The sequence below is a fragment of the Macrobrachium rosenbergii genome, chromosome 1 (assembly GCF_040412425.1).
Source record: "Macrobrachium rosenbergii isolate ZJJX-2024 chromosome 1, ASM4041242v1, whole genome shotgun sequence".
Classification (NCBI taxonomy): Eukaryota; Metazoa; Arthropoda; class Malacostraca; order Decapoda; family Palaemonidae; genus Macrobrachium; species Macrobrachium rosenbergii.
The window spans coordinates 30,978,736-31,002,203 of NC_089741.1; positions in this window are offsets into that span (position 1 = coordinate 30,978,736).

Here is a 23,468-nt window from a genome sequence, read left to right on the forward strand (position 1 = left end):
TTTCATCTTCTAAATAATAATAACGACAACAACCAAGCTTATTATACCTTATCTTTATTTATTGTTGCCATTTGTATTCATAAACATTCCAGGTACTCCTCCGTGCTTTAGAACAGTCCACTTTAAATAAATATGAATTCCGTGAAACCGTCCATATTTTTCATTCACGGCCAGAATTATCATTTTATTAAAAATTCCTTCAATTAACTCCGGAGGTCGGTACATTGTTGCCATGCATAATGAGGATTTATTTAATGGTAATGGATTCATTTAAATCAATTCCCCCCTTTTAACCGTTGCCGGATAGGCCGGGTATTACAGGACTTTCATCATGAGTGTTGGTAATAGTAGTATTGGTATAAATAGTACAAGCAGTGGTGCTGGGAATTATGTCAGTAATATAGTATTGTAGTGTTGCGCTACTGTCATTTCTGTCATTACAACTGTTGTTTAATTCGGTGGTATTATGAGTACATTATCAACACTTATAACTCCATTATCATTACATGAAATAATATATGCAATATTTATTATAATTTAGAGTTCAGTTAGGAGCTAAATGACGTCATAGATAAATAGATCTGGACACATGTCAGGGAAATACATCAATAAATCTAAAAATATAAGGTATAAATATAAAAAATATAAATTATAAATATAAAAAAGTAGGAGATAGGAACAAAGTAATGGCACAAAAAAAGTATGTAAATTTTAAAAAATTGGACGTAATGCTTTTCCATGCTAACATAGACAAAGAAAGTAAATGAAAGTTGTATTCACATATCTTTTAAAATCGCGTTCCGAATTGCCGTCGTCCAATCCGGGGTCCTACTTAGGTATGCTGAATGAAGGTGCATTTTGCTGGGGGGGGGGCGGTTTACATAGCGTCCGTCGTCAATAGCAGGGAAGAAATTCGTGGGGTTTACTTTTTTTTTTTATTTGCTGAATCGTAACATTTTTATGTTTAATATAGATTGCAGTCTAAATCTAGCATCTTCAATTGATATACATTACAATCTAAATTTAACATTCTTCAATTAATATAGAATTACAATCTAAATCTAATATTCTTTAATTAATATAGAATTACAACCTAAATCTAACATTAATTATTATAGATTACAATCTAAATCTAATATTCTTTAATTAATATAGATTACAGTCTACATCTAACATTCTTCAATTAATATAGAATTACAATCTAGATTTAACATTCTTTAATTAATGTAGAATTAGTCTAAATATAACATTCCTTAATTAATACAGAATTACAATGTAAATCTAATATTCTTTAATTAATACAGAATTACAATGTAAATCTAACATTCTTCAATTGAAACAGAATTACAATGTAAATCTAATATTCTGTAATTAATACAGAGTTACAGTGGGTATATGTAATATATTTTTGTTGACGTCAGTCATAATTTTTAAAGGAGGGCCGTTCCCTTCCCGCCCCCACCACAATTCCCAGGCAAGACAATCTTGACTCAACCTTTTTATACCCTTTTCTTAGAAGCAGTCAGCCTTAGTAAATAAGTAAATAGACAAGGTAATTCGTTAATTAATAAATAGATAGATAGATAAATAGACAGGTAAACAAATAAATAACTAAATAAACAGATAAATAAATAAATAGATAAATAAATGAATAAATAGATAGATAAATAAATATAAAAATAACTGAATAGATATATAAATAAATAAATTATAAATGCATAAATAAAAAATAAATAAATAAGTAAATAAATAGATAAGTAAATAAATAACTAAAATAGATAAATAAATAAATAACTAAAATAGATAAATAAATAAATAGATAAATAAGTAAATAACTAAATAAATAAATGGATGAATAAATAAGTAAATAGCTAAATGAATAAGCAGATAAATAAAAAAGAATAAAGTAAATTAATAAATAAATGAATACAAAAGATAAATACACAAATAAATTAATAAATAACACCATCTGCCCTACACAACACCTCAGACAAAAATTCAACATTAAAAAAATGGATGCAGTTAATACATAAAATTCACACCTTTCCTTTCGGGTCTTTTTTTTTTTTTTTTTTTTTTTTTTTTTGCCTGACGTTGCTTCACCTGCAGCAGCAGCAGAAGCAGCACTGCAGCACCACCAACGCCACCTGCTTCGTCATTACGCCGAAGTGGGCGCTAATGAAGCGACGAGAACACTTCAACCCGTCCTCCCAAGTTAAAGACATTATATGACACATTCTCGCTGCTAGTCGGACCGCGAAGTGTTTTTTCTCTCTCTCTCTCTCTCTCTCTCTCTCTCTCTCTCTCTCTCTCTCTCTCTCTCTCTCTCTCTCTCGTGGCTTCTTTTTGCAAGTTAGTTTACTCTTTAGTCATTGGTTTTGGGATTCTGCTTTTTCGTATGGTTTGCTCATTTGGTTTTAAGGTCAGTGGTGCCAGAGAGAGAGAGAGAGAGAGAGAGAGAGAGAGAGAGAGAGAGAGAGAGAGAGAGAGAGAGAGAGAGAGAGAGGAATAATTATGGACAAAAGAAGACAGTCATAAAATAAAAACCGTCGACCGAACAACGAACAGAGATGAGACGAAAAGATTGAATAAGAAGTGAGATAAATTAACAAGAGAAGACACTTCACGGAACAGAAGAAAGTTTAAGATATGAAACCTAATTTCTGAAAAAAGCTTGTTGAGAAATTCAATTCAGTATTCTTTCAAAATATCGGATTCAAGAGAATCTAAGAGTTTTTTTATGTGAAGACTGAATTCTCATCTAAAAGCCCGTTTCGCCTCGCTTTTTATATCCGCTCATTACAGAAACAAATGAATCAATAAATGCATAACTAACTTTGCTTTCGAGAGAGTTATTCACTGTGAACTGAATAGAGAATTTGGGCCAAAGGCCAAGCACTGGGACCTATGAAGTCATTCAGCGCTGAAACGGAAATTGACAGTAAAGGTTTGAAAGTTGTAACGGGAGGAAAAACTCACAGTTGCACTATGAATAATTGTTAGGAGAGAGTGGAAAGTAAGATGGAAGAAAGAGAATACGAGAGGAGGTACGGTAAATGGAACGAAAGGGGTTGCAGCTACGGGCCGAAGGCACGCTGCAAAGAACCTTAAGTAATGCCTACAGTGCACCGCATGAGGTGCACTGACGGCACCAACCACCTACGGGGTGTTATTCTAAGGACAAATCTTATATGTGTATTTTCTCTCTCTCTCATGTCAGTACATACGATAAGATTATCTTCCCTTCACTGTTTTCCTGAGAGGATACTTTATACCGTCAGCCCCCCCCACAAATAGACTATAGTACCTTGTAAGGACAATATAAATATGAATGCAGATATCTAAACTCACTGGGAATTTCCGTGCAAACGCCTGAGTCAGCAGATAAGAGGGAGAATGAATGATTTAGTGGCCGACGTCTGACTTACTATGAGATTCCCCACTTCTGAGTAAGTGCAGTCTTTTCTTCAGTGTAAATATAGGAGAAAAAATCATTGATTTATTCTTGCAACAATTACTTGTCTATAAATCGTGAGTGCATTTGTCGTCGTATACATACATTCATACATACATACATATATATATATATATATATATATATATATATATATATATATATATATATATATATATATATATATATATATATATATATATATATATATATATATATATATTAGTCTTCAATGCTTCAATTGCTCATTAAATGTCATCTTTTCCTGTTTTCGAAAAATCCAGACGCATCCATTTAAAAGTCTCTTCAAAACCTCGGTAGGAAATCCCTCTGATCCTTTTGCCCTCTGGCAAATACTCCCCACCCCCCTTCCCAAGCTACTAACCCCCACCCAAAACCCCCTCCTCTCCAGGGGTCGTGCATATGTTGAGGGTAATGGCCAAAGTTTGCCGGAACATATTTCTAGTGAAGTTTTATTGATTTTTTTTATGTTTGTTGTCAGGATGGTGGCACTGGGAAAGGAGCCGAAAGGCTGTCACGGATGTTTTGCAATTGGATAAAATTCCAGGGCTCTATGAATTCCTCCAAACACTACCCCCACCCTCTCTCTCTCTCTCTCTCTCTTCACCAGTCTCCTCCTCCTCTCCACCACACAAAATGTTCAATTTTCTCTCTCTTTTTTATTGTTCCTGCTTCATTTCTGCCGCGCAGGTTTTTTTATTCCTTGTATTTATTAAACCTTATTTAAATGTCAGGACTTTCTATGAATTCCTCCAAAAAACACCCCTCTCTCTCTCTCTCACACACACGTTTTCATTATTCCTGCTTCATTTCTTGCCACGCGGTTTTTTTTTTTTTTCCAAACGTATTTTTGAAAACTTATCTAAAGCGGTCGGGTTTGGTACTTTTATTCGCCTAATTTTTTTTTTTTTTCTTTCGAAACGCCACAACTGTTAATTCAGAAAACTATTGCGAGTGTGTTTCCGGGAATAAGTTCAAGGCATGGACGTCAGACCGGACAATTCGAAGCACGTGGCAATTTTTTCCGTACAACTTTCAATAATCGGTACATATCCGACAGCAGACGTTTTTTAGCGTTCGTCCGACGATTTTCGTTTTCCCCCTTTTATTCTTCCGACATAATTGGGCAAAGTAATTCTTTGCGCCTTTATCATTATTATTTATTATTATTGTTATTTGAAGGAAACAGACCTCTCTCTCAAACAGGTCTTATTGAAGAGGACGGCTGTTATGCGAATTTATCTTATACAGGTTCTTTTATATTTTCCTTACAATTCGTTTTCACGCTCAGCGATGCCGGTCAGCAACTGGCCAATATTCATACTGGAAAAAAGGACAGTGTGTGACTTCCGCATTCCACACACTATCCTTTTTCCAATATGAATATTGGCCAGTTGCTGACCAACATCGCTGAGCCTGAAAAGCGAATTGTAAGAAAATAAAAAAGATCTTGTATAAGATGAATTCATAATACAGCCATCCTTTTTAATATTATTATTATTGGCAAAGTAAATCTTTGCAGCTTTATTATTATTATTGTTATTATTATTCAGAAGATGAACCCTATTCATTTGGAACAAGCCCACCAAAGGGACCACTGACTTGAAATTCAAGCTTCCAGAGAATATCACGGTGTTCATTCGAAAGAAGTAACAAAAGGTAAAGGGAAATACAGAAAGAAAAACAGATAAATTAACAAATTAGTAAATAAATAAAAATGTAAGCAAATATTTTCGCGTTAAAAAAAATTTTCTTAAAAGGCTGAACATTCTTCGGAAAGGTTTCGTGAAATAGCGAACAGGTCTCGTAGGGGCCTGGCCTTACCTGTGAAAAGACAGGCTCAGGTGAGCTCGTCGCTTCATTAGCAAGCACTTCTGTGGGGTGGGCGTCGCCCTTGTCGTGTAAACACGTTTTCGTACATTTTTTTCTACCTGAATTTAAAATATTATTATTTTTTATTAAAATTCAAAAAATATACATAGGCGTTCCTTTGTACTGAGTGGGCCTCTTGTTTGCCCTTCTTTCTGTTACAAAATCTATTTAAGATTTTGCTACAGAGGGCCTCATGTCATTATATTCGCATACTTCATTATATGCACATGCTTCATTATATTCGCATACTTCATTATATTCAAATACCTCATTATATTCACATACTTCATTACATTCATACTGAAAGTATCCCGTTGCTCTGTATGAAAATATCTAAGGTTTGACAACTCACTGACTGTTATTATTATTATTATTATTGTTATTATTATTCAAAGTGAGCAGTCATTCAAACAGAGAAATATTAAAATCATTCAACTCATTTTCCTGAATCAATTCTCTCTTATTATCTTCTCTCACACTAGCTTTTCTCTCATATTCTCTCTCATTCCTACATGCTACTAAAACCTCCTCTTCCTCCTCCTCCTTCTCCTTAATCAGTTCTCTCTTATCATCTTCTCTCAACTGATTTTTCCCTCATTCTTGTATGTTATGAAAACCCTTCCTTCCTTCCTTCCTCTTCCTCCTCATTTTCCTTAATCAGTTCTCTCTTAATATCTTCTCTCACACTAGCTTTTCTCTCATATTCTTGTATTTTACTAAAACAACAACAACAATAACATCAACTCCTCCTCCTCCTCCTCCTCCTCTTGGTATTTTTCCTTCTTATCTCCTCGCTTCTTATCGACTTATACATTCTTCACGTCTTTGTTGACTGATTAGAATAATCTCCTTTAAATATTGGTTCTTTTAATTCCTTCCTCCCTCTCGTGTTGAGGAAGACTTCAATTTAAAAGACTTCGCTTTATTTACTTTACACCAGGTAAGCGTTTTTTGGCAGTGTCTCGGAACTAAGTAATTCTCTTATCAATAATGGCTGATTATCTTAGATAAAGAAGACAGATGCAGCTTCTTTATTTATTTATTTATTTATTTGTTTGCTTTTGTTTATTTAAGAACTTGTTCCACATGAATAAAGGTTTATCTTCTGAATAATAATAATAATAATAATAATAATAATAATAATAATAATAACAATAATAATAACAATAATAATAGTAATAATAATAATAATAATAATAATAATAATAATAATAATAAAACATTTAGCATATATAACGTTTTAAACCATTACGCCTTTCCCCCTCGTTCAATGTTATGCTTAAATAAACAAAAACAAATAAATAATTAAATAAAAATAATAATAATAATAATAATAATAATAATAATAATAACTGTGAATAAATAGCTAGTGAAACAACATTCAGTAGAAGAAATCAATGGCGGTTTATCTTCGTGTCATAAAAAATAATAATAATAATAATAATCCGTAAAGGCTTGTTGTATGTGAATAGCGGTTTATCTCCTGTATCATAATAATAATAATAATAATAATAATAATAATAATAATAATAATAAAACTGTGAATGAATAACTACAGAAACAATAATAATAATATCTGTGAACAACTTGAGAAATAATAATAATAATAATAATAATAATAATAATAATATCTGTGAATGAATAACTAGGGAAATAATAATAATAATAATAATAAAACTGTGAATGAATAACTAAAGAACCATCCTGTAAAAGAAGTGCCCCTTCTTTCAACTGCCGAACAAACGCCATTTCGAGGGCGAATGCCTAAATTCGTAAATTCATTGCAGCGAATGAGTCGAGACACAAAATTCGCCCAAAACTTCGATCCGAGGGAGACCGGTAATGACAAGGGCTTCAGAAACCGGAAACGCGAAAACAGTTCTTTAACTCGAAAAGGAAAAGGACTGAATTTACCTACGAACACAGAAGACGCAATTGACTATGCAAATGCACAACTCGACGGAAAGTTACTGTGGGGGAGAGAGAGAGAGAGAGAGAGAGAGAGAGAGAGAGAGAGAGAGAGAGAGAGAGAGAGAGAGAGAGAGAGAGAGAGAGAGAGTTATAAATACAGTTCACGAAGAGCATATCACTGTCGGAGAGAGAGAGAGAGAGAGAGAGAGAGAGAGAGAGAGAGAGAGAGAGAGAGAGAGAGAGAGAGAGAGAGTTATAAATATAGTTTACGAAGAGCATATCACTGTCGGAGAGAGAGAGAGAGAGAGAGAGAGAGAGAGAGAGAGAGGTTGGTTATAAATATAGCTAATGAAGAGCATATCACTGTCAGAGAGAGAGAGAGAGAGAGAGAGAGAGAGAGAGAGAGAGAGAGAGAGAAACCAAACACTATATAGTTCCGATAACTTAGCGGGTAAATAACTTCTAAGAGCATATCACTATTATCTGGATCTGGAGAGAGAGAGAGAGAGAGAGAGAGAGAGAGAGAGAGAGAGAGAGAGAGTCAGTCCTGCACCCATCAAAGACACTGGGGCGAGAGCAGAGGAATGCGTAAGCGAAATGCCCTCATCCTCCCTAATAATGGACTGCTGCATTGGGCAACAGCTGATTGCTGCTGTTGCTAAGACTCTGCCTGCTGCGTTTTACGTGGTTCCTTCGCCTCGGGTAATGCATGTTCAAGCACAGTCTCTCGGCAAGCGAAAAGTCACTGAACAGCACGTATACATTATATATATATATATATATATATATATATATATATATATATATATATATATATATATATATATATATATATACATTTATTTGTTTATATATGTATATATGTTTGTGTGTGTGTTGGGTGTGTGTGCGCGTGTATGCGTGTGAGGCTCACTTGTCCCTACCTCGTCTCACACAGCAAGAAACCAATCCCACAGGTGGAATCTACTTGGCCTCGTTTCCTAAAAGTTAAGTATACCTTAGTTTTACCAGACCACTGAGCTGATTAACAGCTCTCCTAGAGAGGGCTGGCCCGAAGGATTAGACTTATTTTACGTGGCTAAGAAGCAACTGGTTACCTAGCAACGGGACCTACAGCTTATTGTGGAATCCGAACCACATTATAGCGAGAACTGAATTTCTGTCACCAGAAATAAATTCCTCTAACTCTTCATTAGCCGGCCGAAGACTCGAACTCGGGCCTAGCGAGTGCTAGCCCACAACGCTACCATGAATACAAGAAAGTAAAAAAAAAAAAAATTTGAAAAATAATATACTAACGCACACAATAAAAATCAAAATTCCCAACCCATTCTCAGCAGGCCCTAACCACCTGTAGCAGAGCCATCTGGTATGATTCGCAATCTGTAAAGTAGACAGAGTCCTGAATCGTTTTGGGGGCGCCCCTTGTGGTCGGGAAGCAAACTTGGACGCCACGCTGATAGACTTCCAGAACCTCCTTCCAAAACTAATCTATGGAAGCCTGGAAGCCTAGGTCTGGAAGCAAACTTGGACGCGACGCTGATAGACTTCCAGAACCTCCTTCCAAAACTAATCTATGGAAGCCTGGAAGCCTAGGTCTGGAAGCAAACTTGGACGCGACGCTGATAGACTTCCAGAACCTCCTTCCAAAACTAATCTATGAAAGCCTGGAAGCCTAGGTCTGGAAGCAAACTTGGACGCGACGCTGATAGACTTCCAGAACCTCCTTCCAAAACTAATCTATGGAAGCCTGGAAGCCTAGAATCCTGTAAGGCAGGAATCCTGGAAGCCTTTGTCCGGCGTTGCCCCCCCCCCAAAAAAAAATCTTTAATTACCAGAGTCCCCCTTCGGCTCTCGGTAGATGCCAAAACGTGATGATGACATCAGGTACGAAGTGAAAAACAGAAGAAAAATATAACTGAAGGGGGAGAGAATTTCCACACTTTCGTCCAATCGAGCGAAAGAAGAATGAGATGGACGGAATGAAGTGGGTGATGACGAGAGAGAGGATGACGAGAGAGAGAGAGAGAGAGAGAGAGAGAGACTGAAAATGTTAGATAAAGAGAAAGAATGCCGCTGACAAGAGAAAAATATATAGAGATATGTAGAGAAGTACAGAGAGCAAACAGCTGAGAGAGAGAGACAGACAGACAGACAGACAGAGAGAGAGACAGAGAGAGCGAAGGGTGTTGACAAGGTAGAGATACGGAGGTAGAGAGACTGAAAATGTTAGAGATTGAGAGAAAATGCCGCTGAAAAGAGAAAATATATAGATATGTAGAGATAAGTAAAGAAAGAAAATTGCTGAGAGAGAGAGAGAGAGAGAGAGAGAGAGAGAGAGAGAGAGAGAGAGAGAGAGAGAGAGAGAGAGAGAGAGAGAGAGAGAGAGAGGCCGTAATAATTTCTTCATCTGGCAAAATTAATATTAACCTCGTGCACCATGTGAAATGCAACAATGACATTCTCACTTTCCTTTCGTGCTTTCAAAAGGATGGATAGACGCTAGCACTTTTTTCCTCCAAATTAATTATGTCTCCCATAAAATCCTAATGATAAAAACAGCTAATCATGCTGTGACCTCGAACGCACATAATTTCAATTGCAAAATTATCACGATAATTATAAAGGTGTCACGGAAGTAAATCTGAAAGAAAAAGGACTAAATGCTTTTCAGAGGAATGATCAAAATCCACTGCACAAATTATATGTTAATAATTTACTTGCATTTTTATCTCTTTATTTATTAATTTAATTAATTCTTTTTTTTTTCTTTTTTAATAAGTGATCTCTTTCTGCATTTCCCATTACCTTCTGTTACCTCTTTCTAATGAACACCACATTCTTTGGAAACTTGAATTGTAAGTCAATGGCTCCTGTGGTGGGCTTGTTCCACATGAATAGGGTTCATTTTCTCAATAATAATAATAATAATAATAATAATAATAATAATAATAATAGCCCTATTCAGGCCATGGGAAAAAAGTGTTTGCACAGATTAATACAAATATAAATTCAGGAATCGAAACAACTAGGACCTAGAACAAGAAGAGAGTTATTATTATTATTATTATTATTATTATTCAGAAAATGAACCCTAACTATATGTAACAAACCCACAAGGACAATGGACTTGTAATTCAAGCTTCAAAGGATACGGTGTTCACTTGAAAGGAGTAACAGAAGGTAATATGAGAGGCAAAAAAAAAAAAAGAGAGAGATCGGCTATTAGAAAAGAAGAAATAAATGAACAAATTAATAAATGAATAGATAAAAGTGTATTATTAAAATACAGGGAGAATTCTCTTAGAGTAGTAATGCATTGAATCTACCCAAGTAATTTTAGAGTTCCAATTGCACGACATCCTCAGGGAGACTGTCCCACAGTCCAACGGTGTGAGGAGGAATAAAGGACCTCTGGAAGTCTGGAGAAGTTCGACAGCGAGGAAGCACATTTAGGCCTACTGTATACTGGTGCTGCTGCTGCTGTTTAGCGAATCTGGTCGCTCTCGGCAGGAAAAGTGCACCAGGGATCAATCGTGAATGTGAAAAAATTGACAGAGAAGAGGCCATCCTCCAATTGGGCATCGTAGCTGAGTAGAGCAGCCCTCGGCTCAAGTTTGCTAGCTCTGTGGGCTGCTCCTTCCTACCGCCCATCAGTTCACCCAGATGTAAGGAGGTGCAAGCATCTGTGAGGTTAGGACAACTGTACCTCTCTGGAACCACATCCACCGCCCGCTATAACCCCTCCCCAACCCCCTCTAGGAAAAAGGCGTAGGTGAAAAAGCATATGATTCCGTTAGCATAATTCCTGTGGTCATCAACAGTGAGAGAAAGCTTCAGAGAGAGAGAGAGAGAGAGAGAGAGAGAGAGAGAGAGAGAAATGAGAGAGAGGAAATGAAGGTGAATAAACATATATTTCTGTCAGCATAATTCCTATGGTCATCGATAGTGAGAAAAAACTACAGAGAGAGAGAGAGAGAGAGAGAGAGAGAGAGAGAGAGAGAGAGAGAGAGAAATGCGAAGATGAATTCTGTCTGTCATCATAATTCCTCTGGACATCGATTGTGAGAGAAAACTACAATGAGAGAGAGAGAGAGAGAGAGAGAGAGAGAGAGAGAGAGAGAGAGAGAGAGAGAGAGAGAGAGAGAGAGAGTATGCGAAGCTAAATACTGTCAGCATAATTCCTCTGGACATCGATTGTGAGAGAAAACTACAATGAGAGAGAGAGAGAGAGAGAGAGAGAGAGAGAGAGAGAGAGAGAGAGAGAGATAAATGAACTTCACTTCATTACGGCATTCTCTGACTCTTTTTCCTCTCCTTTTCTCCTCGTCCTTCTCTGTCTCCCATAATCTCGGAAAACAGAAACGCAAAAAGCGTAATTACAGAGAACAAAGATAACGCGACGAAGTCCCCATAGAACAAACACATATTATATGCAAATGCTTCTCACACAAAGGTAAAGGAGTCAAGGTGTGACCGAATTATCTTATTTATATTTAAGCATATATATATATATATATATATATATATATATATATATATATATATATATATATATATATATATATATATATATATATATATATATATATAGATTACAGAAATGTATAAAATCTAAATATACACATACATAAATATATGTGTATATATATACATATATATATGTATATAAATGCATTATATATGTGTATATATTTAAATTTTATACACTTCTGTCATCTTAATGTGTGCATATGTGTGTGTGTGTGTATATATATATATATATATATATATATATATATATATATATATATATATATATATATATATATATATATATAAATATAATTTTATTCAGTATTTCTGTATTTTCAGGTGATTCTTGCAGGTGCGTCTGTTCCTGAAGGTAAAAATAACATAAAAAAGAATTGAAAACTTAACTGGCGCTGGTAATTCCTAAAGTATCAGACTTGCAAAACAAAAAATGTGCAGGAACTCTCTCGTATTGTCTGGCCCAAGATACAAAAACCAAGTAAAAACGAAGAAAGAGAATAAAAAGGTCTACGTCTCGGCATTTTCTTGAAGCGTCTAACTGTGAAGTAAAAATGTATGTCTAAGGAAGAGGCTGCCAGATATCTGAATTCATCCTTTCTGGGATTCAAAGATCTGCATCTTCCGAAACAGCCTTCCCTTATTTTTAGTTTTCTGTAAAAGAAAACCATTGTCTGTCCGTCCGCACTTTAATCTGTCCGCCCTTAGATCTTAAAAACTACTGAGGCTAGAGGGTTGCAAATTGATATGTTGATCATCCACCCTCCAACCATCAAACATACCAAATTGCAGCCCTCTAGCCTCAGCAGTTTTGACTTTATTTAAGGTTAAAGTTAGCCAAAATCGTGCGTCTGGCAACGATATAGAATAGGCCACCAACGGGCCTTGGTTAAAGTTTCATAGGCAGCGGCTCATACAGCATTATCCCGAGACCACCGAAAGATACATCTATTTTCGATGGCCTTGATTATACGCTGTACAGAAAACTCGATTGCGCTGAAGAAACTTCGGCGCATTTCACAAATAGCCTTTTCTGTTTTACGGCTGTTTCCAAACCCAAAAATTCCTTGCCAAATTTTTCACTGAAATGATCAAGTATATTGACAGAGGAGTAAGGAATAACTAATCACATTATGAAGGTAGCCTTTCTCCACAATATCAGAGAGACAAAAGTAACACTTTCCATATATTTTCCATCAACACTGATCAATGGAATAGTTACTAGCATAATGAATTGTTATGTCGACTTCTCATTTTCATTAACCTCCCGAATGGAGTGGAATTTAAAATTTAGGCCAAAGGCCAAGCACTAAGACCTATGAGGTCATTCAGTGCTGAAAGGGAAACTGAGAGTACAAAGGTTTTAAAGGTGTAACAGGAGGAAAACCTCGCAGTTAGAAGAAGGTGGAAAGTCAGATGGAAGAGAGAGGATACGAACGGAGGTACAGTAAAAGGAATGAAAGGGGTTGCAACTAGGGGCCGAAGGGACACTGCAAAGAACCTTAGGCAATGCCTACAGTGCCCCGCATGAGGTGCACTGACGGCGCTGCCTCCTTACGGGGAGAATGGGTGGAAAATAACTTTTTTAAAAATTATAAAAAAATCTTATGGCATTTTTTGACGCATCACAAGAGTTATTTTCGAGGCAGAAGTGTCAGCCAACGAGTCTCTTGTAGATTAATAAACGCAAGAGAAAAGAGAGTCAGGATCCCCCAGGCGCTTTTTTACACGAGAGCCATTTAATTAAGAGGGAAAACTTTCCCAAGCAAAACAAAGTTGCTAAACTGGATGAGTGAGGTCTCAAAGCATTTCGTGTCACTTTTTCTTTTTTCTTTTTACTTTTTTCCGTCGGGGTTGTCGAAACTTCTCGAATGGAGGAACTTTATTACAAGTCACGTCATTTTTTTGTTCAGGATTTTCTCTTGAACAGTCATGTCATTTTTGGGGGAATTTCTCTTTAACAGTCATGTTATTTTTTCAGGAATTACTCTTTATTAGTCGCGTCATTTTTTTTTATTTCTCTTTAATAATCATGTCATTTTTTTCAGGAATTTCTCTTTATTAGTCATGTTATTTTTTCTGGAATTTCTCTTTATTAGTCATGTCATTTTTTCTAAAATTTCTCTTAATTATCCGTGTCATTTTCAGGAATTTCTCGAATTTTGGAACTGTATTATTAGTCACGTCATTTTTACCTCGAATACCTCGGAAGCAGAAACCATGTAAGCCATGTCATTTTTTTTCTGGAATTTCTCTTTATTAGTTATGTCATTTTTTCTGCACTGAATTAAAGAGGAATTTTGGCTAGAGACTCACAAAAATTTTAACACATTTTCATTAGGCTTCGGTTTCATCTCAATTATCTTACCAGTTCTAGGATGCTGAGTACTCCTCTTTTTATTAGTTTTCTGAAAAAGAAAACTATTGCGCTGGCTTTCTCTGTCCGTCCGCACTTTTTCTGTCCACACTTTTTCTGTCCGCCCTCAGATCTTAAAAATTACTGAGGCTAGAGGACTGCAAATTGGTATGTTGATCATCCACCCTCCAATCATAAAACATACCAAATTGCAGCCCACTAGCCTCATTAGTTTTTACTTTATTTAAGATGGAAGTTAGCCATAATCGTGCGTCTGGCAACGATACAAACCAGGCCACCACCGGACCGTGGTTAAAGTTTCATTGGCCGCGTCTCATACAGCATCATCCCGAGACCACGGAAAGATAATCTGTTTTCGGTGGCCTTGATGATACACTGTACAGAAAACTCGGTTGCGCCAAAGAAACTTCTGCTCATTTTTTACTTGTTTTATTTTATATCTACGAAATGAATCGGTAAGAAATCATCTTTTAATCTCTGTTAAATTTCCTATTCACCAACTTTTACTTTTCAATCCTCTATCTGTTCATCTACATAATGATTTGTTGTTTATTCAAATGCATACATATCCTTCTTTTTCTCATTACATTTCATGAATTAAAATGTTATTATTCAGAAGATAAAACCTACTCATATGGAACAAGCCCACCAAAGGGGCCACTGACTTGAAATTCAAGCTTCGAAGAGTATTACGGTGTTCATTAGGAAGAAGTTAGAGGAGGTAAAGGCAAATACAGAAAGAAGAGATCCTGCTTATTAAAAAAAAAAATATTATTAATAAATAGATAATTAAATAAAAATGTACTACAATACAAGAAGAATAGTATAAGGGTAGTAGTACGTCGCATTTTCGCTTGCACTTCTGAAGTTCTGCAGTTGAATGAATATTTTCAAAAGCTGCTTGGTAACCTTTCGTCATGCTTTCTGTTCGATGCTTTCTACAATGTCTTTTTCTGAATCGTAATAAATTTATTTATCCTATATAAAAACATAGACTGTCTGCTTACCGTGGATTTTCACTTAAACGCCAGCCAAGTACCTTAACGGTGTTCAATGATTTACTGATAGAAAATCGAATGATTAATTAACTGTCGGGTTCAGGAACGGAACACAGAGTTAAGGCAAAGACCAAGCACTGGGACCTATGAGGTCATTCAGCGCTGGAAAGGAAATTGAGAGTAAGTAGGTTAGAAAGATGTAACAGGAGGAAAAACCTCTCTGTTCCAACATGAAATAATTGTTAGGAGAGGGTGGATAGCAATATGGAAGAAAGAGAATATGAATGGAGGCACAATAAAAGGAATGAAGGGGTTGCAGCCGAAGGACGCTGCAAAGAAGCCTAAGTAATGCCTACAATGCGTCGCGTGAGGTGCGCTAACGGCACTCCCCACCCCACCGCCCCAGGGTGTCTGTCGGGTTCAGTAACAGAGCTCGGAATCCACGTTAACCGAAAAGTCCTGCAATACCCTAGTACCTCGAATGTTCTGCATACGTTAAGAAGTGACAGGAGTTAATAAACGTCTACGGAATTTGAATATCGACGAAATATATACACGAAAAAAATCGCTCAGGAATTAAAAACCTTGCTTCAAAATTAACAACACGGTAAGAATGTGAAGTCTGATTAAATTGGCAATAACCTTCAACACGAGAGAGAGAGAGAGAGAGAGAGAGAGAGAGAGGAGAGGGGGAGGGATTACTCCATCATTCATGGGAGCTTAAACAGAAAATAAGGAGAGAGAGAGAGTCGAGGAAATTTCAAGTTCTTTCACGGAACACAAATAAACGAGAGAGAGAGAGAGGGGGTAGGTAGGGTGGGGAAGGGGTGGAGAGAAGAGGATTGGAGAGAGATGAGAGAGAGAGAGAGAGAGAGAGAGAGAGAGAGAGAGAGAGAGAGAGAAAAGTAGGTAGGGTGGGGAGGGGGAGTGGGGAAGAAGAGGATTGAAGCATGGAGAGAGAGAGAGAGAGAGAGAGAGAGAGAGAGAGAGAGAGAGAGAGAGAGAGAGAGAGAGAGCGTGCAGCACAGCTGACGCCGGAATTTTTGCATAGGGGAGCGCAGAAGGAAGGAAGTATTAAGAAAATGGACTCGAAGGAAATGAGAATTTAACTTGTTTCCTGTCATGAGAGAGAGAGAGAGAGAGAGAGAGAGAGAGAGAGAGAGAGAGAGAGAGAGAGAGATAGAATTTTTGACCCAGAAGTTGAAGTTATTTCAATTACAAGATGTGCAAAAAAGTAATTCCTCTTGGAAATGAAAATGTTCTCAGTGAAATTATTTCTTGTCTGCGCACAAAAAATTATAAAGTGGGATCGATGGTGATAATTCCAAGTGATTGTTATACGTAACCCAATACGGAATATCATTGACATGACTGGATACTAGAGGCCGTATTGCCGATATTGTAGTTAGGTAACTATTGTATACAACGAAGCTTTGCTTATATAAACATTTATGGAAAAATTTATGACTATCCTAAGAGTTCCTTTCAGACATCACGTAACACAGAATACCATCCCAATAACACTTAAGGAACGTAACAGAATACCATCCTAATCAGAACGTATTCACAGGATACCACCACTCTTAGGCAACACGTAACAATACCATCCCACTCAGACAGCACGTATTCACAGAATACCACTACTTTTAAGCAACACGTAACAGAATACTATCCCCTCAGCACGTAACACAGAATACTGTCCCCTCTTAAGCAACACGTAACAGAATACCATCCCACTGTGACAGCACCTATACACAGAATACCACCACTCTTAAGCAACACGTAACAGAATACCATCCCACTCAGACAGCACGTATTCACAGAATACCACCACTCTTAAGCAACACGTAACAGAATACCATCCCACTCAGACAGCACGTACACGTAACAGAATGCCATCCCACTCAGATATCACGTAACAGAATACCACCAGTCTTAGGCAGCACGTAACAGAATACCATCCCACCCAGACGGCATGTAATACAGAATACTAACCATGCCCCACCCCTTCTCAGGTAGTAGGTAACACAGAATACCATTCCCTCTCAGGCAGCACGTAACACGGAACACCCTCTCCACCAGTGCAGCAAGTAACGGGATGGAATCCCTTCTCAGGCAACATATAGCCTAGTTCAGAGCACACAGGCTAATGCAGAGCACCGTCCGTCACACGTCACAGGGCTCACGTAACACAGAACACCCATTCACTCTCAAAATAGGGTGTCCCCTAAGTTCTTTGAAATGTGCCTCGCTGTGGAACTTCTCCAAAGTTCCAGAGGTCCCTCATTCCTCACACCGTTGGACTGTGGAACAGTCTCCCTACTGAGGATGTCTGTCAATTTATTCATTTTTCTTTTTGAGAAGTGAGATCTCTTCTTTCTGCATTAGCCCTTACCTTCTCTTACTTCCTAATGAGCACCATGTTCTTTGGAAGCTTGAACTTCAAGTCAATGGCCCCTTTGGTGCGCTTGTTCCATATGAATAGGGTTCATCTTCTGAATAATAATAATAATATCAATACTGATAAATTCTGCAGAGGAAATATTCCGTACAAACCCACAGACCTTTCGCCACTGAAAAACATGAAATACAAAGAACGATTTTTCCACTGAATATTCAAAGGCTGAATCTTCTTCGATAAATCAGTGAATCTTCTTTTTGATAAATCAGTGAATCTTCTCTGATAAATCAGTGAATCTTCTTCTTTGATAAATCAGTGAATCTTCTTTGATAAATCAGTGAATCTTCTTCTTTGATAAATCAGTGAAATTTCTTTGATAATTCAGTGAATCTTCTTTTTTGATAAATCAGTGCATCTTCTTTGATAAATCAGTGAATCTTCTTTGATAAATCAGTGAATCTTCTATTTTGATAAATCATTGCTTCTTCTTTGATAAATCAGTGAATCTTCTTTGATAAATCAGTGAATCTTCTATTTTGATAAATCACTGCTTCTTCTTTGATAAATCAGTGAATCTTCTATTTTGATAAATCAGTGAATCTTCTATTTTGATAAATCAGTGAATCTTCTTCTTTGATAATTCAGTGAATCTTCTTTTTTGATAAATCAGAACAAATGAACAGCGAGAGATGATGCGTAAAACAGCATTGCTCGACCAGTGAAAGTTAAGTTAAGCGACACAGGATTCGGTCAGTTATTGAATGGGTGATTACCGACCAAAGCATGGCGGAATTTGCACTGGCATAAGGCTGGCGGCTTCATCCCCGAATAAATCAATGCCCGGGTGTGAGTGAAAGGACAGCGGGAGCGACAGATTCAACAGCCTTCATCTTACGTAGGACAGAATAAAACCAGTAGCTAAGCGGAAGAATCTATAGTGTTCAGATGAGGAAAGAAAACGAGACAAAATAGAGCAGAGATTTTTCTATAATTCAAGTTTTTCGATGATTCCAGTTTTTCGATAATTCCAGTTTTCTTTCTATAAATCCAGATTTGTTTTCGATAATTCCACTTTTTCTGATTCCAGTTTTACTCTATAATTCCGATTTTTCTATAATTCCATTTTTTCTGTATAATTCCGGTTTATTCCTACAATTCCAGTTATATTCTAAATTCCAGTTTATTTTATAATTCCATTTTTCTATGTATAATTCCGGTTTATTCCTATAATTTCAGATTTTTTCTAATTCCAGTTTTTTCTATAATTATATTTGTTTCTATATTTCCAGTTTTTTCTGTAACTCCAGTTTTTTCAACTCTGGAACACAGCTAAATAATGCAGGCAATGATACGAATAAACCCACCCACCAACGCCCCCTCGCAAGAAAAAAAAAACATGGCGTAGCCAACAGAGAGAAGGAAATAAAAAGGAAACATGTGAAATCCCTCTGTGCAGAAGCGAAGCGACTTTATCAGGTTAAGGGTAATTACATTTAATCCTTGGGCAAGGTACGTTTTAATGACTCCTAATGGTACCTGGGATCATTATAATTAAAACTGCGGTCTGTGTGACCGACTGAGTACCGGCTAATGAAGCCAGATTACCGTACTGCTCGCGTTTCTGTGTATGTGTACGTGTGTGCGTGTGCGTGTGCGTGTGTGCGGTCGCTAAGGTCGGTTGGCAGGGATTCTGCTGATTGAATGAAATTGAATTTGGCGTTGCATGTTACATATATATATAAATATAAATATATATATATAGATAGATAGATAGATAGATAGATAAGAGATAAATAGATATATAAATATGTCTCTCTCTATAAATACTCTCTCTCTCTCTCTCTCTCTCTCTCTCTCTCTTCTCTCTCTCTCTCTCTCTATATATATATATATATATATATATATATATATATATATATATATATATATATATATATTAAAATGTATATATAAAATGATATTCTCTGTCTGTCTTTCTGTCTATATAATATATATATATATACATATATATATTAAATAGATAGATATATAGAAAGATAGAGATATTCATTACTCTGACTTTATTATCCTCATCTATTGTTATATAATGCACCTAAATATATAACATATATATTCAACATATATATACGCTCCTTAAAATGATCTAATTAATATCTGATAAAAATGATAGGGACCTAGATTGGAATAACGATAATTATAGATAGATCTTGGCAGGAACTGAAGCAATTCGTGTCTGTCTTTCTGTCTTTATAATCCTCATCTATAATATACATATTATTGCAAATCTTCTTCACAATCCCGTGTGAATATGTTTAATAGTTTTCTCAAATAGTTATTCAGACTAAAGATAGATTAAAAAACAAAGATTGATGTTGAAAAAGATGATGAGCATACATAACCCCTTATTTACAAATGTTCCGTTAGAATTTATTGTCCAAATTGATCACAATCAGACTTTGTGTAACTACGACAGTTTTTCATTTAATGGGGAAGGATATAAACAGAAGTTTGGAGTAGCAATGGGTTCATTGTCACCGATATTAGCAAATCTGTGCATGAAATTGAAACTGAGATATTAGATAACTGTCCCCTGAATGTAAAACCTGTGCTATGGTTTAATTAATATTTTCATAATATTTCTAAGGCACTCAGAACATTTAACGAGTTTTTAACTATGTCAATAGCATTGTTCCTTCAATACAGTTCACAGTAGAACAGGACCATCAGATAGCGTTTCTTGATGTTTTAGTGTTGCATGATCCTTGGACAAAAAGGTTTAATTTTACTGTCTTTAGAAAGCCGACTAATTCAGAGAATTACATACATTTTTATTCCTTTCACAGCCAACAAGTAAAAAGTAATATTATCATGAATTTTGTAATTAGAGACATACAGACTTTGTGACCCCACCTTTTAGATACTGAACTGGAAACATATAAGACAGACATTTACGAAACTATGCTACCCAGCACATTTCATTGAAAAGGTTTTGTATGGCTAAAAAGCAAATATACAATCCACGTCCACGTAAAGAGATGAAAAAGATGCAATTCCTTTCACCTTTCCACCCTAATTTCTTGAGCATCACAAACCCTCATTGATGGACAATGGTATTCAAATACGATCGTTAGAAAAAGACTGGTTCGGAACAAAACTGGAAGAAATGAAGATTTATCATCATCATCAATCATCATTATTATTCAATCAATGTCCAACAATAACGTTAGTTAGCTTATCAACTATTATTATAATGTCAATGAGAGAAGATTAGTCGAGGGGCCGTCATCAACATGGGGAACTCGATGGAAGGTAATAAGTCGTTTACAACAGAAGATAGCTTTATCAACAGACTTATTTTAACGTTCTTTTTCCCATTTTTATATGGGCCTCCCTCCCAGGTAAGGAGTTGCAAACAGCTGATGGCGCCTATCTGGTTTGAGAAGGACTTTGATTTGGCGTTTGGAGATCGAGAACGAGGAATTACCTAATGATCATCATTTTTTGTAAAGCCTTGTTTACGAAAGTTTGTTTTTAAGTTCGACTGTCATTTCTAGCCCTGCCTGACATCGTTTAGACCCCGGTAGCGAATGTGTACATGTATCGTACCAAATCCCCAGCTCCCTTTCTCCCAGCAGCGAGGAGAACTGAGCGGTTAGATCGACAGTTCGAGACGTGTGAGGCGTCTGTTATGTTTTTAGATGTTGGAGTGGCTTTGTTTATGTGTGTATTAGTCTGTAACACCCGTTTGCTTTCAGCAAACCTATCCGTTGATTACATACATAACCCCCGGGTGTCTATACGGATAGCAAAGTGTCCGCCTCTCTGACCAGTCGGCTGTGGATTTGAACCCGCGCCACAGACCTCTATGAAGTCTGAGGCTGCTGCTCTACCGACCGAGCCATCGAGGCTCTAAATTCGAGCTTCCGAACAATATGGTATTATTATTGTTATTATTATCCTGACTTGAAATTCAAGCTTCCAGTGAATATGGTGTTATTATCATTATTATTATTATTATTCTTATTCAAAAGATCCCCACATGAGCCACTGACTTGAAATACAAGCTTCCAAAGAATATAATGTTCATTAGTAAGAGGTAAAAGAAGGTAACAGGAAATACAGGAAGAGATTACTTGTTAAAAAGAAAAAACCAACAAATTAACAAGTTAATAAATAAATTAAGATAAAAATGTAAGTAAATTACTAAAAGACAAGGAGAATTGTATTAGGGCAGTAATGCATTGCATCTTCGCTTGAACTTCAAAAGTTCAAGCGAAGATGCAATGCATTACTGCCCTAATACAATTCTCCATGTCTTTTAATAATTCATTAGCATTTATATCTATTTATTTATTCATTTGTTCATTTATACTCTCTTTTTTAATAAGTGATCTCTTCTGAAGCTCCAACAGTACGACATCCTCAGCAGGCCTCTGGAACTTTGGAGAAGTTCGAATTTATCTGGACCCTTTCAAGTATCGTTGAAGACTTCTTCAGTTCTATAGTTGGCACCAGCTCTTCCTTGGCCGAGTCGGTAGAGTTGTGGCCTTGCACTTGTTAGGCCCGAGTTCGACTCTCCGGCCGGCTAATGAAGAGTTAGAGGAATTTATTTCTGGTGATAGAAATTCATTTCTCGCTATAATGTGGTTCGGATTCCACAATAAGCTGTAGGTCCCGTTGCTAAGTAACCAATTGGTTCTTAGCCACGTTAAATAAGCCTAATCCTTCGGGCCAGCCCTCTCTAGGAGAGCTGTTAATCAGCTCAGTGGTCTGGTAAAACTAAGGTATACTTACAGTAACTTTTATAGTTGGCACCTTACCTAACCAACCCCATCTTTCATTTGCCCTTACCTAACTGACCCTGCTTTTCGTTGGCCCTTACCTACCGACCCTGTTATTCAATGGCCCTTGCCTAACCGACCCTGTTTTCATTGGCCCTTGCCTAACCAACCCTGTTATAAAATGACCCTTACCTAACCAACCTTGTTTTTCATTGACCCTTACCTAACCGACCCTCTTTTCCATTGGCCCTTACCTAACCGACCCTGTTATTCAATGGCCCTTACCTAACCAACCTTGTTTTTCATTGGCCCTTACCTAACCGACCCTCTTTTCCATCGGCCCTTACCTAACCGACCGTTATTCAATGGCCCTTACCTAACCAACCTTGCTTTTCATTGACCCGTACCTAACCGACCCTCTTTTCCATTGGCCCTTGCCTAACCGACCCTGTTATTCAATGGCCCTTACCTAACCAACCTTGTTTTTCATTGACCCTTACCTAACCAACCCTCTTTTCCATTGGCCCTTACCTAACCGACCCTGTTATTCAATGGCCCTTATCTAACCAACCTTGTTTTTCATTGACCCTTACCTAACCGACCCTCTTTTCCATTGGCCCTTGCCTAACTGACCCTGTTATTCAATGGCCCTTACCTAACCAACCTTGTTTTTCATTGACCCTTACCTAACCAACCCTCTTTTCCATTGGCCCTTACCTAACCGACCCTGTTATTCAATGGCCCTTATCTAACCAACCTTGTTTTTCATTGGCCCTTACCTAACCGACCCTCTTTTTCATTGGCCCTTACCTAACCGAACCTGTTTTTCATTGGCCCTTACCTAACCGACCCTGTTTTTCATTGGCCGTTACCTAACCGGCCCTGTTTTTCATTGGCCGTTACCTAACCGGCCCTGTTTTTCATTGGCTCCCACACACAATCAGCAATCCTAGTGCCCAGCATAAAAGCCGGCGTCACACACAAAGGGGGTCATTCCAACGCAGACTCTCACTGGAATCGGACCTCAGGAGACGTTCCTGGGAGGAACGAAATGTCAGGAGAACCAGAAATGGCAGCGGAAACACCAGAGGAATTGGAACAACTGATCTTCGGCCTCCCAAAA